Raw genomic sequence first — 14273 nt, forward strand, 5'->3', positions numbered from 1 at the left:
CTGTGCTATATGAACAGTAGATTCAGCCCAGGCTCAATTAGAAACCAGCAAGCTAGGAAATCTCAAGGCAAAAAAACAACAAAAATCTTAATTATTGATTATATGTTTCTACTCCCTGAGTTTGGCTCACCATCTAGTACTGGCTAGCCCAAACCTTTTACAGGGGCCCTTTCTCTTCACTCCCTAATAACTAATAGGATCAAATCCCAGCCCCAAATCCTGTCCTGAAGAGTTTACAACCTAAGAGAGAGACCAGACAAACAAGGACAAGACAGCAGTTAGGGTATGGGATAGCTCGGGGGGATTATTGGTGGGAAAAGCAAAGGAAGAAGAAATCCTGGAAGAAGTGAGTTTTACAGAAGCATTTGAAGAAAGAGATCAAATGTGCTTGACAGATAGATGTTGTTCCAAACATTAGGGAGAAGCATAGATAAAAATACACTACGAGTCGGAGAAGCTGGACAAAGGGAACTCCTGGTGAGGTGAGAACTGAGAAGAATGTAGGAAAGAAAAGTGATGACAGCAGATAGGTGGTAGGGGCAGAGTTGGACAAGAGCTTTAGAGTGAGATAAAAATGAAAAGTTTGAATCTGAGGTAGTAAGGTACAGGACACCAATTCAATGATTCAAGGAAGAAGATGAGGAAGAGTATTTTAGCTGTAGAAATATGAATTGTTTTGAAGAGGTATAAATGACACCTGCATAATTATTTCTATCCTGTTAATGATGAAAGACCCTGATCCAGGATGGTCTAGCAGCTGGGGTGCTTGCCTAGGATTTAGAGGACCCTGGTTCAATTCTCTGCTCAGCCACAGATTTCCTGGATGACCTTGAACAAGTCACTTATTCTTTCCATGTCTCAATTCCCAATGTGTAAATGGGGATAAAAGCACTTCTCCACCTCACGGGAGTGTTGTGAGGACTCTCACCATGTGCTCACATCATCTGGCAATGGGAGATAGATTGTTCTGGGTGCTGCATAAACATCTAGGAAGATACAGTTTAAAGTATAAAAAAATAGAGAAAGAAAAGGGGAATGGGATACAACAGATAAGTAAAATTGTCCCTTGAACTGCATAAGACCCTACCTTCCTTGGCTGCCCGTCCCTTAAATCTGGGTGTGCCCATTACTTCCCACTGGGGACAGGCAGAGAATAGACAGAGCCTTGGCTCCACCCACCCACAGCTGTATGATTGCTGCTGGTATGGACCAGAGTACTATTGCTACCTCTGCAGAGCAAGGAGAGGAGCAGGGAAAGGATGGTTCCTTCCCTGGACTGCTTCTGAAACTTACGCAAAACCACAATTCGCTGGAAGTCATCAGGCTAATGGAAGGCATATGGCTTGTTCAGTCCCTCTTCTGTGTTTCTTTTTTAACCCTCTGACTTTTGCTTGTTTGTTTTCTATTACAGTGGCTCTCAACCTTTCCAGACTTCTGTACTCCCTTCCAGAATCTGATTTGTCTTGTGTACCCCTAAGTTACACCTCACTTAAAATCAACCTGCTTACAAAATCAGACATAAAAATACAAGTGTGTCACAGCACACTATTATTGACAAATTGCTTTACTTTCTCGTTTTTATTCACATAATTGTAAAATAAATCAATTGGAATATAAATATTGTATTTACAGTTCAGTGTACAGTATATAGAGCAGTATAAACAAGTCATTGTATGAAATTTTAGTTTGTACTGACTTCGCTAGTGCTTTTTATGTAGCCTGTTGTAAAACTAGGCAAATATCTAGATGAGTTGCTGTACCCCTGGAAGACCTCTGCGTACTCCCAGGGGTGTGCATGCCCCTGGTTGAAAACCACTGTTCTATTATATACAGAAACAAATGCATAATTGTAGTGTTTGCTCCAGCCCAGTTTGAGCCATGAGTTCGTTATAAAAAAGTTTAACTACATTGTAACTAATGTACCCGTGCAAATATTTCTGAACCCCCCAAATAGTTTGAGGCAAAACTTTAAGCTTTATCCATTAACAGTTTTCTTATTCCAAGTCTTAGCTACACCTAATCTGTCATATCAGTTGGAAGAAATGTAAAGAAACTGTACCTGCTATGTATCAGAGGGGTAGCCGTGTTAGTCTGGATCTGTAAAAAGCGGCAAAGATTTCTGTGGCACCTTATAGACTAACAAACGTATTGGAGCATGAGCTTGCGTGGGTGAATACCCACTTCGTCGGATGCATGTAGTGGACATTTCCAGAGGCAGGTATAAATATGCAAGCAAGAATCAGGATAGAGATAACGAGGTTAGTTCAATCAGAGAGGATGAGGCCCTCTTCTAGCAGTTGAGGTGTGAACACTAAGGGAGGAGAAACTGCTTTTGTAGTTGGGTAGCCATTCACAGTCTTTGTTTAATCCTGTTTAATCCACTTTGTACCTGCTATGTACTTGTGGTAATTTCTCAGTTCACTGATTGGGTTTGGCTCCTCTGTACTTGCCAAGATAATTTAAGTACAGCGGTATCATGATTTCTGGAGCTATCAGCACAGTTCTGTAGAGTTAGTTTCATTTAAATGCAGCAAACGGTTAAGTATACCTGAGAAAAAAACAGCTACTTTTGTAGAAGATTTTGCTGTTGCCATAGAAACCTAGCATACGGAGTGTTTCATGTGTGGTACAGTATCTGCTGAAGTCTATCAAGAGAGGTATAGAAAAAGCATTTCATTAATACAGGACCTGGTAGTCATGGGCTTGCTGTTTTGTACATCTGAAGACAGAAATGTATTTACATGGAATAGCAATGTTTAATAGGAACACTGCAGCTATAAAACGGCTCTTCCCGGGTCTTTGCGAATAAGTTCTAAAGGAAAACTCTATTTCCACTTTGTCTGTGAGGAGTATCTGATCACTCTCTCAGGGATTATAGCTGGACCTTTTAAAATACTAAAAGTCCATTCCTTCAGTCTCTGTGTCTCTAAATTAATTAGACAATAAATGGATACAGTTTCATGTCAGTCACTTCTATTAATGCATTTGTTTTGAGGGAGAAGAGCAAAAGAACTAAAACCAGAGCTTAAATTTTCAAAATTGTATTTATTTAAAAACTTTTAGAATGCATATGCTTGTTGCCTCTAAGCACATAAACCCATATACAAATGAAAACAACTCAAAAGACAGAATGTTGGCTTAAGAGAATGCAAACAACCAAAGAAACTCTCCCTGTGGCAAGAGCCTGAATGGAGAGAGAGAGATTGAGAGAGCGAGACCTGACAACATGAAATCTTGGTTCTGGCTCTATTGAACCAATGTGGAGATCAATTTTAAAGTCAAAGCCCCAACAACTGAAAACCTCAGAGTTCCAATCTGGGGCTGTCCTGAGAGAAGTGCAGTATCTAAAATAGCCAGGAACCCAAATTTTATTGGGCTTCAGACCTCAAAACTGAACATCAGTCATGAAAACCAATTTTGGCTTCACTTTAGGGAGGTTTGTGTCACATTTTCTTTGATTTAGATCTGCATGGGTTTGCAACCATCCACCCCAAACCCACTGGGGTGGAATTCACTCCTCTGCAGAGGGTCCACACTGGGCCTATGCATCACACTGAAGTCCTCAAAACAGAGCTTAAGTAATGCATATGTGATGGCTGCCATCTTCACCAATGCACCACACTGGGGACAAAAAGTATGAGCTTCTGCAGCTTGAGCTAAAGAGACAAGGCTACATAGCTGGGGGTTGTAAGAACTCATATCCTCCGTAGTTTAGCACAGAAGAGGACTTGTAACACACACTTATCAGTGAGCTACATGTAATCCTTCTGCTGGCCCTCTGCTTAGGGGTGAATTTCACTACTGATTTCAAATGAGCTTAACATTTCGAAGCAAGCATCACTTGCAACTGTTGAGTGTCGCCTGGTTTCACACTAGACCAATGTGAAATCATAAATAGAATAGTTCTGATTTCAAACCATGGATCTGCCTAAATTCACACCAAACTGTGCCCAGCATCGCTTGGCTGACAAATCTGCTCTGAGTTTTGAGTTTTGAGTGAAACCCTAAATAAGGCGAAATTCATGTGGCTTTGGGGCTTGTTGTTGTACACAAATCTGAGCCTGATGTGAGAGAACTTTATTGAAGACAACGGTTGTTTTCTGTGAGCAGAAGGATCATGGGATGCAGGCCATAAACACTTCTATTATTTTGCTTTCCTCTGGTGGTGATTTCAGGCTGTAAATAGAGCTAGTAAAAAATTTTTGGAAATTTCAATGAAAAATTTTGGTGAACTTTTTTTCAGAAATTTTCATGAAAAATTGTTGCTGTTTTTCAACTGGCTTATAGAGTGCTCAGATTAGTTTTTGAAATACCAATGGTCAATTTTCCAACCACCTCTAGCTATAAATACCTTTTTAAAGCAAAAATGTTTGAATGAATCAACTCCTAAAAAATAAAAGTGAGATATAAAATTGAGAAACGCACTTTTTCCCCCCCAGCCATTTATATCCTGGATTGATTGGCACATGGAGGACTTTATCATTCTTGCAGATATTGATGTTTCAGAAACTACTCTAGCTGATTAGGGCCCGTATTTGAGCATGTGACCAACTTTAAGAATGAGAGTAGCCCCATTGACATCGGTGGGACAACGCACGTGCTTAAAGTTGAAGTGTTGAAGTACTTTGCTGAATTGGGACCAATTGCAGATAAACTATTTATAACAAATACATTTATTGCAATGATGAATGTAGTCCTTTTTTCTGCTCAGAAATGAATCCAATGAGATTTTTTTTATTTTAACAACTGTGTATGTTATTGAAAATTTCCCAACATTTTAGGCAAACATATTTCCAGCTATGGATTGTTTGTGAACCCAAATGCACTCATGCACAAACCATTATTTTTCTGGGTTTTCTTTTTCTAAATGAAATTTTATTCTGATTGTGGAGTTTCAAGAAGTTTTTGATCACTTGGGTGAGTAGAGAGACCAGGATTTATCCTGCTTGTATATATTATCATTACACTCCGCAGTCTACAATACATTTCCTTGTAAAAATGTAGGCAGCTCTTCATATTATTGGCTAAGAAAACATATGTAATCAGCATAATTGATGCATTTGTTTATAGAAAGGAGGTCAATGCTTAAATTAAATCTGTAAACACGTGAATGGTTCTAAAAATATGAAAGGGCCTATTTGTCAGACACTTCTAACTTATACTTTTTTAGCCCCTAAATTATTTACAATGACTCCCAGTGCTTCTTAAATGTCTTCCTCAGGTGTACTAGATTATGTGACTTTATAAAACAGTTAAGAAATTAAATATTCCCCTTATATTCTTATGAATCTAATATTTGTCTTTCCCACTGAGGCCCCAGTTCAGCAAAGAACATAAGCATATGCCCTAACTTTAAGCATGTTAAGTAGTGCCCTTGAAATCAGTGAAACTACTTCAAGTTAGGAGCATGTTTAAAGTGAGTGCTTTGCTGGATCGGGTCCTGAATGACTCCCACTGTGGCAGTTGCCCATCACGGTAGTTTGAATAATATTTTACATTATGAACACAGTTTTTCAAGATTTTTATTCACGTAACTCTTTGACTAGATTGTGAGCAGTAAGTATTGGAAGTAACCTCTGAAATTGCTACAATCACTGCTGTGTTAGGGATCAGATTCTGGGCTAACTCAACTCAATGTTTAAATCAAGGGCTTTGATGTAGGAAGGTTACATTTAAACATAAATATCACAGTTTATCTCTAGTTTTAGTTAAATATTGCTAAATTTTGGTAGAGTGTGGATTTTAACATCTGTATAAACTTTGATATCCCGATGGTCACACAAAACTAATTAAGTACGTAATAACGGAGTCATTAATGGTAAACAGCGCTGAAAAATCTATTACAATTATATTTTTTTAATGTAAAGAGCCAGTTTTATTGTTTTACACGGCCCTAGATGGTTGATGCAAAGTACCATTTCGGGAGCTGTTCCTTTCTGACCTTGTCCCTTTGCAGAAAGGTGAATTAACTATAAAGTTGTACTTTTGTTTTAAAAAGTGAGTAAGAAGGCAAACCACATTTACTCTGAAATTATCAGTCTCTGAACTAATACGAATTTTAATATATTCAATGATTCTTAAATGACATTGAAATCATATTATTTCATTACTCCATTGGTCCATGTAAAGGTATACGTTGTTCAAAGATGTATCTCCTTTCTGTTAGAGCACCTTTCCTCTACTTATTGCAGTAAGATAGATGGCTGTGGTGCAGGTTCATCTGTGCTTAAATCTCCTAGACCTGAAAGCTGCTCTGACATCTTTATGCCAAAGGAAAAGATGCTCATTTATTTATATTAGTGTCAAGCTTGTCTTCCTTAATTTTCTTCATCTTAAGGCAATATGCCTAGTGTAGCACTCAGAGAATATGCTTATTTAGGAGGGCTAATTGGAAGAAACTGTCAGGTTTACCCAGATTTAGCAGAATAGATTACACTTTAGTAGGAGAATTTCCTGGAGATAAATTTGCAAAGCTTATTAAGGTAAATGATTGAGTTTAGAAAATGGTGCTGAGTGAGGAGGCCCTGGTCTGAGAATTCTGTAAGGCTGTAATGCTTTTACTATGGGATTTATTGCCTAAAGAGGATAAAACATTAATGGATCATTTCCCTGTAGATTAGGGAAGGCTTTTGCTATTTAATCTCCTCTTATTTTAGCTCTTCTTTATTCCTTCCACATGAGAAAAAGTGGAGTTGGCAGGTTTCTTATATTAAGTGAAATAACAGCACTACGGTGGGCACTGGAGGATACAGCCTCCATCCAATACTCCTTGCTTCTGCTTCAAAACTGGAAGACCTTGTTTCCACCAATAAACTGGGGAAAAAATCCAATGCTAGAGTATTCGGTCTATAAATACACTGATTGTCAGTATTACAGTTCTTACCTGAGCTCCTGAGGAGGATTGTGAACTGTTCCCAAGGCTAATATGCTGTTAGTTAAGTTACAGTTACACACCTTTTCTGCAAGGCATTCAGAATATATATACAATGGGAGGAGGGATTCAGATTGTAGATAATTTTGTTACTTCGTAAGAATTTGCATCAATGAATGTATCTCGTTGCTGTTGGATACAGAGATTCCAGACACCATGAAAGCACAGAGAATCCCACCTAGGAGCATTTAGAATCATAGGAGTCTGTTGGAGATGGAAAAGTGTTATTTTTATAAGAATAGGTGTCGCTGTACTTGCAGTTACTTTCAGTACCTTTACCCCGGTGTAGCTGTATGCAATTCTAGGTAGTTCTCTCCTCTCCTTACAGGCTATATCTTCCATAGATTCTGAGGGCCAGAAGGGACCACTGTGATCATCTAGTCTGACCTCCTGCCTAATACAGGCCATAAGGTGTTTCCCAGGTAGAGGCTATATCCCATGTTAAATAGTTATCACCCTTTGCTAAAGGGAAAGGAAGAATTACTGATAAGAGAGAGACGTGTACGAAACAATTCTCTCAGCTCATTTTCTATGCCGCTCTGATAATTGTAACTGTCAAAAGAGTGTCTGATTAAATTAATAGTATCAGAGGGGTAGCCGTGTTAGTCTGGATCTGTAAAAGCAACAAAGAATCCTGTGGCACCTTATAGACTAACAGACGTTCTGCAGCATGAGTTTTCGTGGGTGAATACCCACTTCTTCAGAAGTGGGTATTCACTTCTTCAGAAGTGGGTATTCACCCACGAAAGCTCATGCTGCAGAACGTCTGTTAGTCTATAAGGTGCCACAGGATTCTTTGTTGATTAAATTAATAACCCTGATAAGGCAATAACAAAAACCTTTTCTCATCTATTATTTGAAATTCTCAAGTTTTCCTTCCCTTGACCCTCCAGGCTCCAACACCCCAACCTCAGCATGAATGTGGAAGAGAGCTGAAAATGATTAGAACAAATCTTGGTGTCAGAAAGTGTAGCAGCGTGGGCACCCACTCCTGCCTGGAAGGACTTAAAACAGCCCTGGAGAGGGCTGGGGCAGGGGGAAAAGCTGGGCTGATTGGGAAGCAGCCGCAGCTGGGGCCACGCCCCAAACAGACCTAACTGGCCCTGTAAAGGCCAGGGAAGCCAGGAGCAGGAACACTTTCTCTCTAGCCTTTGGAGAGGGAGGGACCAGGCTGCCTGGGGAGCTGAGGAAGGTACGGAGGGTGGAGCAGTGCTGGGGAAGGGCCAGGGAGCTGGGGAGCTCCAGCCTGGTGGAGCTCCAGCCTGGCAGAGCCCCAGGCTGCAGGCTGAGGAAAAGGCCCACTAAAGGATACTAGGGCTGCAGAAGGGGAGCTCCGCTATAGGTAGAGGCAGCGGGTCCAACCCCCCTTGCCTATGATGAGTGGCATTTACACTGCAGTCTGCCCCAGGGAATGGGGGCTAGGTGATGGCTGGCAGTGGCCACAGACTGAGGCAAGGTGGGGATAGTGGGTGGGGGTTCCCTGGGGAGGGGAGATCCAGAGACTGAGGGGTGTACTGCTCGGGGGGGCAGCACCCTGGAGTGCAAGAGGCACCAGGCCTGGGAGGGACATGGGGGCCAGGAAAAGTGGGACACGGGCCTGCAGAGAGTGCTCTGATGGCTGGAGAGCTAATTCCCAGAAGGTACCAGCAGGAGGTGCCGCAGGGGTGTGTCCAGCACGGTTACAGAAAGGGAAAAGTAAAGTGATACTGCTAGCACATTGAGAATAGGTTGTGTCAATAGGGGTCAGCCAGTTACTGTCCTTATTAGGTTTTTTTAAACCCCCCAAACCTTAATACTGTAATTGAAAATTAATATTAATATGGTGCTTATTTGAATAAAATATCTTGACAGTTTATTCCTTGATCGGTTTTCCATACTAACGGTATGGTTTCATTTATTTAATAGGCTTGTAAGGGCTCTTTGAGCCCAGTCTTGCAAAGTGGTGGAGTTGATGAAGGCTTTCAGTTGCTACTAATGCCAATGGTGGTTGAGGGGGCTCAGCATTGCACAGGACAGGACAATTATTGGCATTTTTAGGGCCCAGTTCTGCATGGGAATCTGCTAGCATGGACCCATAGACCTATGTGGAGTCCCATTGACTTAAAACACAGTTGTTATTATCCACTCTGCATGAATACTTGTATGTTTCCAGCAGACAGAATGACATCATTGTGAGAATGGAGGTCTGCACTATCTCATACCTGTGCAGGATTGGAGTCTAAAATGGTGGATCTAGTTGGCCACATTAAAGGCCAAATCACAAGAAGTGCAGAGAACCTGCAACTCCCATTTGAAGTTAGAGAAGCTCAGCATCCTCCCAGGATTTGACCCTTATTAATACCTCAGCAGTCTGGCCATGTCGTGACATGTTCATTTTGTATTGGCAAGTATGGGGGAAAAGTGAGACTGTTCTCAAAGTGATGAACTACACCTCTACCCCAATATAACAGGACCCGATATAACACGAATTCGGATATAATATGGTAAAGCAGTGCTCCGGGTGGGGGGGCTGCAAGCTCCGGCAGATCAAAGCAAGTTCAATATAACACAGTTTCACCTATAACGTGGTAAGATTTTTTGGCTCCCAAGGACAGCGTTATATCGAGGTAGAGGTGTACCGCTTATATCGTCCTTATTAAATGGTTATCGTGTGATCTGCTTTATCTGATAAGTGTGGTCTCATTGATACATTAGGTAGGAGGCAGATAGTTCAATTAATTATTTTTAACCTTTATTTTGAATTATTTATAAAGATATAGCAATTTTAAGCTCCTGGAGTAAGTAGTCAATATATCTATATAATTATCCCAACACCCCAGAGATGAAGTCCTAGTATGTCTACAGCTGGAGCCGGGGGTGTGATACCCTGCTTAGGAAACACACTCACACGGGCTGTTATTGAGCTAGTGCAGTAAAAATAGAATGGTAGCCTCAGTCGCACAAGCTGTCCTGAGTGTGTTCCCCCCAGAGATGGTAGGTACATACTCAGGACAGCTAGCCCCTCAGCCTACTCATGCTGCCACAGCAGCATTCTATTTTAGCATGCTAGCTTGATGAAAGCTATCCCACATGGGTCACTTTGAGCTGGGAATCACACCCCCAACTCCAAGTGTAGACCTACTCAGAGACAAACTCTGAGTCACTAAATTCTATGGAACTGAGAAAAGGGCTCCCTTTCAACAAAATGAGACAGCTTCCCTCAGCCTCTCTCCCTCCCTCTGTCTCAGAACAAACACAAACTGCCTATCCTCACTACTTTCCACTTGCAGAGGGAAGTGGGTCATGCAGAACCCTGCTTATTCGTACAGCACAATGAGGCCCACCAGCTAAGGAAGGATTCATATCAGTGTCTATAATGTTAGAAACTCCCTTGGTTTCTTTGAAAGTTTCTTTTAGCTTGCTAGGTTTAATGTATCTTCTTCTTCAAGAGAGATGCCCCTGTGGGTGCTCCACTCCAGGTGTTGGTGCATCCTTGTGCCTTCACTCGGAGATTTTGACAGCAGTACTCGTACCGGTTGCACACGCACAGAGCCTGCCCCACGCGTTGAGCGTGCTTTAATAATACGCGTGCACGACTGGTCTCCTCAGTTCCTTTTCTACCGTCCCTGGCCTGAGACAGAGCTCAGCAGACTCGTTAGAGAACTTTCTCTCCCTTTGTTTAAAATAATTTCCTAGTTAGTTTAGCTTCCCAGAGTTGTTAGATACCGCTTCCCCTATATTTTTCTCCAAAAAACAAAACCCCCAAAAAACAACAATCTTCTTGTTCCTGTCAGCGGCAGCCACTTCTGACATGCCTGGCTCCCCAGGCTTTAAGCACTGCTCTACCTGCCATGATGCCATTCCTCTCTCAGATGGCCACTCAAAATGTATAAAATGTTTGGGGGAATCCCACATCCCCCCAAAATGTGCCCACTGCAACAAACTGAAATCCAGGGCACGTAAAGACAGGGAGCTGAGACTAAAACATTTGTAAAGTGGCCACTTGGACTTCTGAACACACATTTGTTAAGCATTATGCCCTTACTCAAGGCCCTCTCACTGATACATGGTTGGGCAGAGCTGTATTATCTACCTTATTCCTACCAGATTCGAAGTCCCTACCTTCTTGAGATGCACTGCTTTTAAGTCACCTGGAGTGGAGCACCTACAGGGACATCTCTTGAAGAAGAAGAGGAGGTTACTCAGCTGTGCAGTAACTGACATTCTTCGAGATGAGTGTCCCTGTGAGGGCTCCACTACTCACCCTCCTCCCCTCTACTTCGGAGTTGGGGTAGCCTCCGTTGTAGAGAAGGAACTGAGGAGACCAGTCACGCACGTGTATTATTAAAGCACGCTCAGCGCATGGGGCAGGTTCTGCGTGTGCAGGACCAGTACGAGTACTGCTGTCAAAATCTCCGAGTGAGGGCGAAATAGGACACTCAACTACCAGTTTCAGGTATTAGACTATATCAAGCTGGAAACAAAAGTGGACTTCTGTCTTACCACACTGGTTAACAAGAAGCCAAAAATGCAGTCTCCTTAGGCATCCCAGCCCTGGGCTCACCACCCAGACACTGGACTTTATGAGTGGGTACTGAAAAGCAATTTAATCAGACATAAGGTCCTTCCAATCCCAAGAGATCAGTCACTTAGCCAGGACAATATATAGCTCAGATCTTACCCAATAATCACTCTGACGCCAATCCTTTAATAACTAAAAACTAAAGATTTAATAATAAAAGAAGAATGTTATTAATGGTTAATAGATCATATACATACTAGTGATTTTAAAGCGTTCATAGATCAGGATCATAGCAGCAATGGGATAAACTGCTAGCTTGCAAAAGTCTCTCTAGAAATTACCCAAGCATACCGGGGGTTCAGCAGTCCTTGTTCAAAACTTCCTTGTTAGAAATCTAGTCCCGAGAAATGAAGCAGGAAATTAAGACAAGATCTTCAGGGCTTTTATATCCTCTTCCATGGAATTTTACTGTCCCAAACAAAGCTCACAGTCTCTGTTTGTGGAAAGTTACTGGCCCAAAATGGAGTCCAGGGTCACATGAGCAGATCACATGTCCTTACATGCTTTGATGACTCACAGGGGCAGCCATTGCCCATATTCTTGCTGCGATGATGGCTTACTGGGATTGATCAGTTTCTTTTATGGCCCATTGTTAGAGTGAAGTGTCCTTAATTGGACTATCAATACATAGCTGTCTGGCTTTAATGTAATTTCTATTGGTGGGGGAAACGCATTACCCAGGGATACAACACGTGTAGTATGCCAGTACATAGCCAATATTCATAACTCCAGATACAAAGATGATACATATATATATAAACAGGATAATCATACTTGGCAAATCATAACTTTTCAACTGACACCCTACATGACATACTTTGTACAGGATTTGTTGCAATTGTATAATAGTGGTAATATCAAAGACACAAATGCTCATAGTCAATCATACAGCATCACCCCTCTCCCCAAGAGGACTAAGGTGCCTAAATCCAGGCCAGAATGAGTCATCTATCACCACTTGGGTGGTCACAGCTGTGAACCCTCTTCTTGAGATAGGTGTCTAAGCCCTTTCATGCACAAAAATTAGGAGGTGGTGTTACGCCCCACCATAACTGTTACTCCAGTGATTAAAGCACTTACACAGGCTATGAGAGACATAGGTTCAAATCCTTACTCTGCTTGATGTGACACAGGAACTTGAATGTGGGTCTCCAACAGTGAAGCTGAGTGCTTTAACCATTGGGCTATGGGTATTCAAGTGTAGACCCTTGCAACGTGATCCAAACCCAATAGGACCTGACTACAAGAGTCAGGGTTGGGTTGGGTATGAAACAACTCGACAGTCTCAGATTTGGCTTGGCAGTGGTCAAGTCAGGTTCCAGTCATGCTTTAAAATTAGGCCCAAGCAGACCTCCATTCTGGAGTAGGGATTTCTCAGGCTGTCCGGCTGAAGCTGTTCCATGTTGTCTGAATAATTAAATATTCATCAGACCAGTAAAACTGAAATTTTTTGGTCCTGCTAGTGAAGGCAGGGGGCTGGACTCAATGACCTTTCAAGGTCCCTTCCAGTTCTAGGAGATTGGTATATCTCCAATTATTACCTATTACCTCAGTGATAAGGTCACTCACGTGGGAGCGAAACAATTCAAGTCCCTGTTCCTGTGATTGTTTAACCAACATGGGCCAGCTGTGGGTTTATAATTGCAGTCTAGATGTACCCTATATAGCAAATACCCCTAATTTAAATCAGTATTCTAGAAATGCCTTTATTTCTGTCTAGGTCTTGATGGAAGTGGGGGAGGAGCAGTTGTATGTCACCGTGGAAAATGGTGTTTGATGCTGCCCCAGTATCTTTAATGCTGCTTCTGTGTTTGGAGGCAAGTTTAAAATAACCAAACCTGAAAGAGTCACAACAGTACTTCACCCACACAGCTAGACTGTGCTGCTCCTTTTCAACTTCTCCAACAACAGTGACTTTCTAGTAGTCTGGCAAAGCTTCAAGTGCTTAGAAAAACTGTTCACTTCCTTGTGAAATTGTCACTAAGTAGTTGCTTAAAACGCCAAATAGCACCATGTTCTAGCTGCATCATGCATGAGCAGCTTCTGATTATCTTTTCCCCACCTAAATTCTGATGCAAAGTAACCTTGTATTATTGGGAATTTCGGCTTCCATCCATTCAGTCACTGAGCTTATCCCTGAGAAATGTTGTTCACCTTGGCCCCAGTTCAGCAATCTATCCCTATTCCCTAACATTAAGCATTTGTTTAAGCTGTTCTTCTCGTTTTAGTAGAATTAAAACCAAGCATGTGCTTAAGTGCTTTGCTGAATAGAGATGGACGTAAGCCTGAGCTTAAATATTTTGCTGAATTGGGAACTTTTTTCTTTAATGCATTGTGAAAAGTGACCAAGATTCAACTGAAACTGGTTTTATCCACAAGATCTAGATTGATTGCTATGGTTCTTTTGTTTGTTTTATTTTTTGATCCATCACTGTCACATATATTCAGTTTTCAATCAGCAGCATATAGATTGGGGACACCCTAGTTCAAATCTGTAACAATTTAAATTGGCACTATTATATTCTGCCGCTTAGTGGCACTAAGAAATAATGCAACCGGACCTTGACACCAACAATGCAAAATATAACAAAACTTACGCTCCAATACATCTGTTAGTCTATAAGGTGCCACAGGACTCTCTGTCATTTTTTACAGATCCAGATTAACACGGCTGCCCCTCTGATACTTGAAAGTGGCTAGTGATAACACAATCCAGTTGACAGCCCAATGGCCTTGAAATAGGAAGATATAAAGTGAGCAGCAATCCCATAGGTTTATTGT

General features: G+C 41.6%; 1 long non-coding RNA gene across 1 annotated transcript in view; it reads right to left on the reverse strand.

Annotated features, from left to right (window-relative positions):
* Positions 1 to 14273, reverse strand: part of LOC120401760 — a 116244-nt gene that overhangs the window by 61901 nt on the left and 40070 nt on the right. The window lies entirely within an intron of this gene.

Source organism: Mauremys reevesii, linkage group 3 (assembly GCF_016161935.1).
Source record: "Mauremys reevesii isolate NIE-2019 linkage group 3, ASM1616193v1, whole genome shotgun sequence".
NCBI classification, from domain to species: domain Eukaryota; kingdom Metazoa; phylum Chordata; order Testudines; family Geoemydidae; genus Mauremys; species Mauremys reevesii.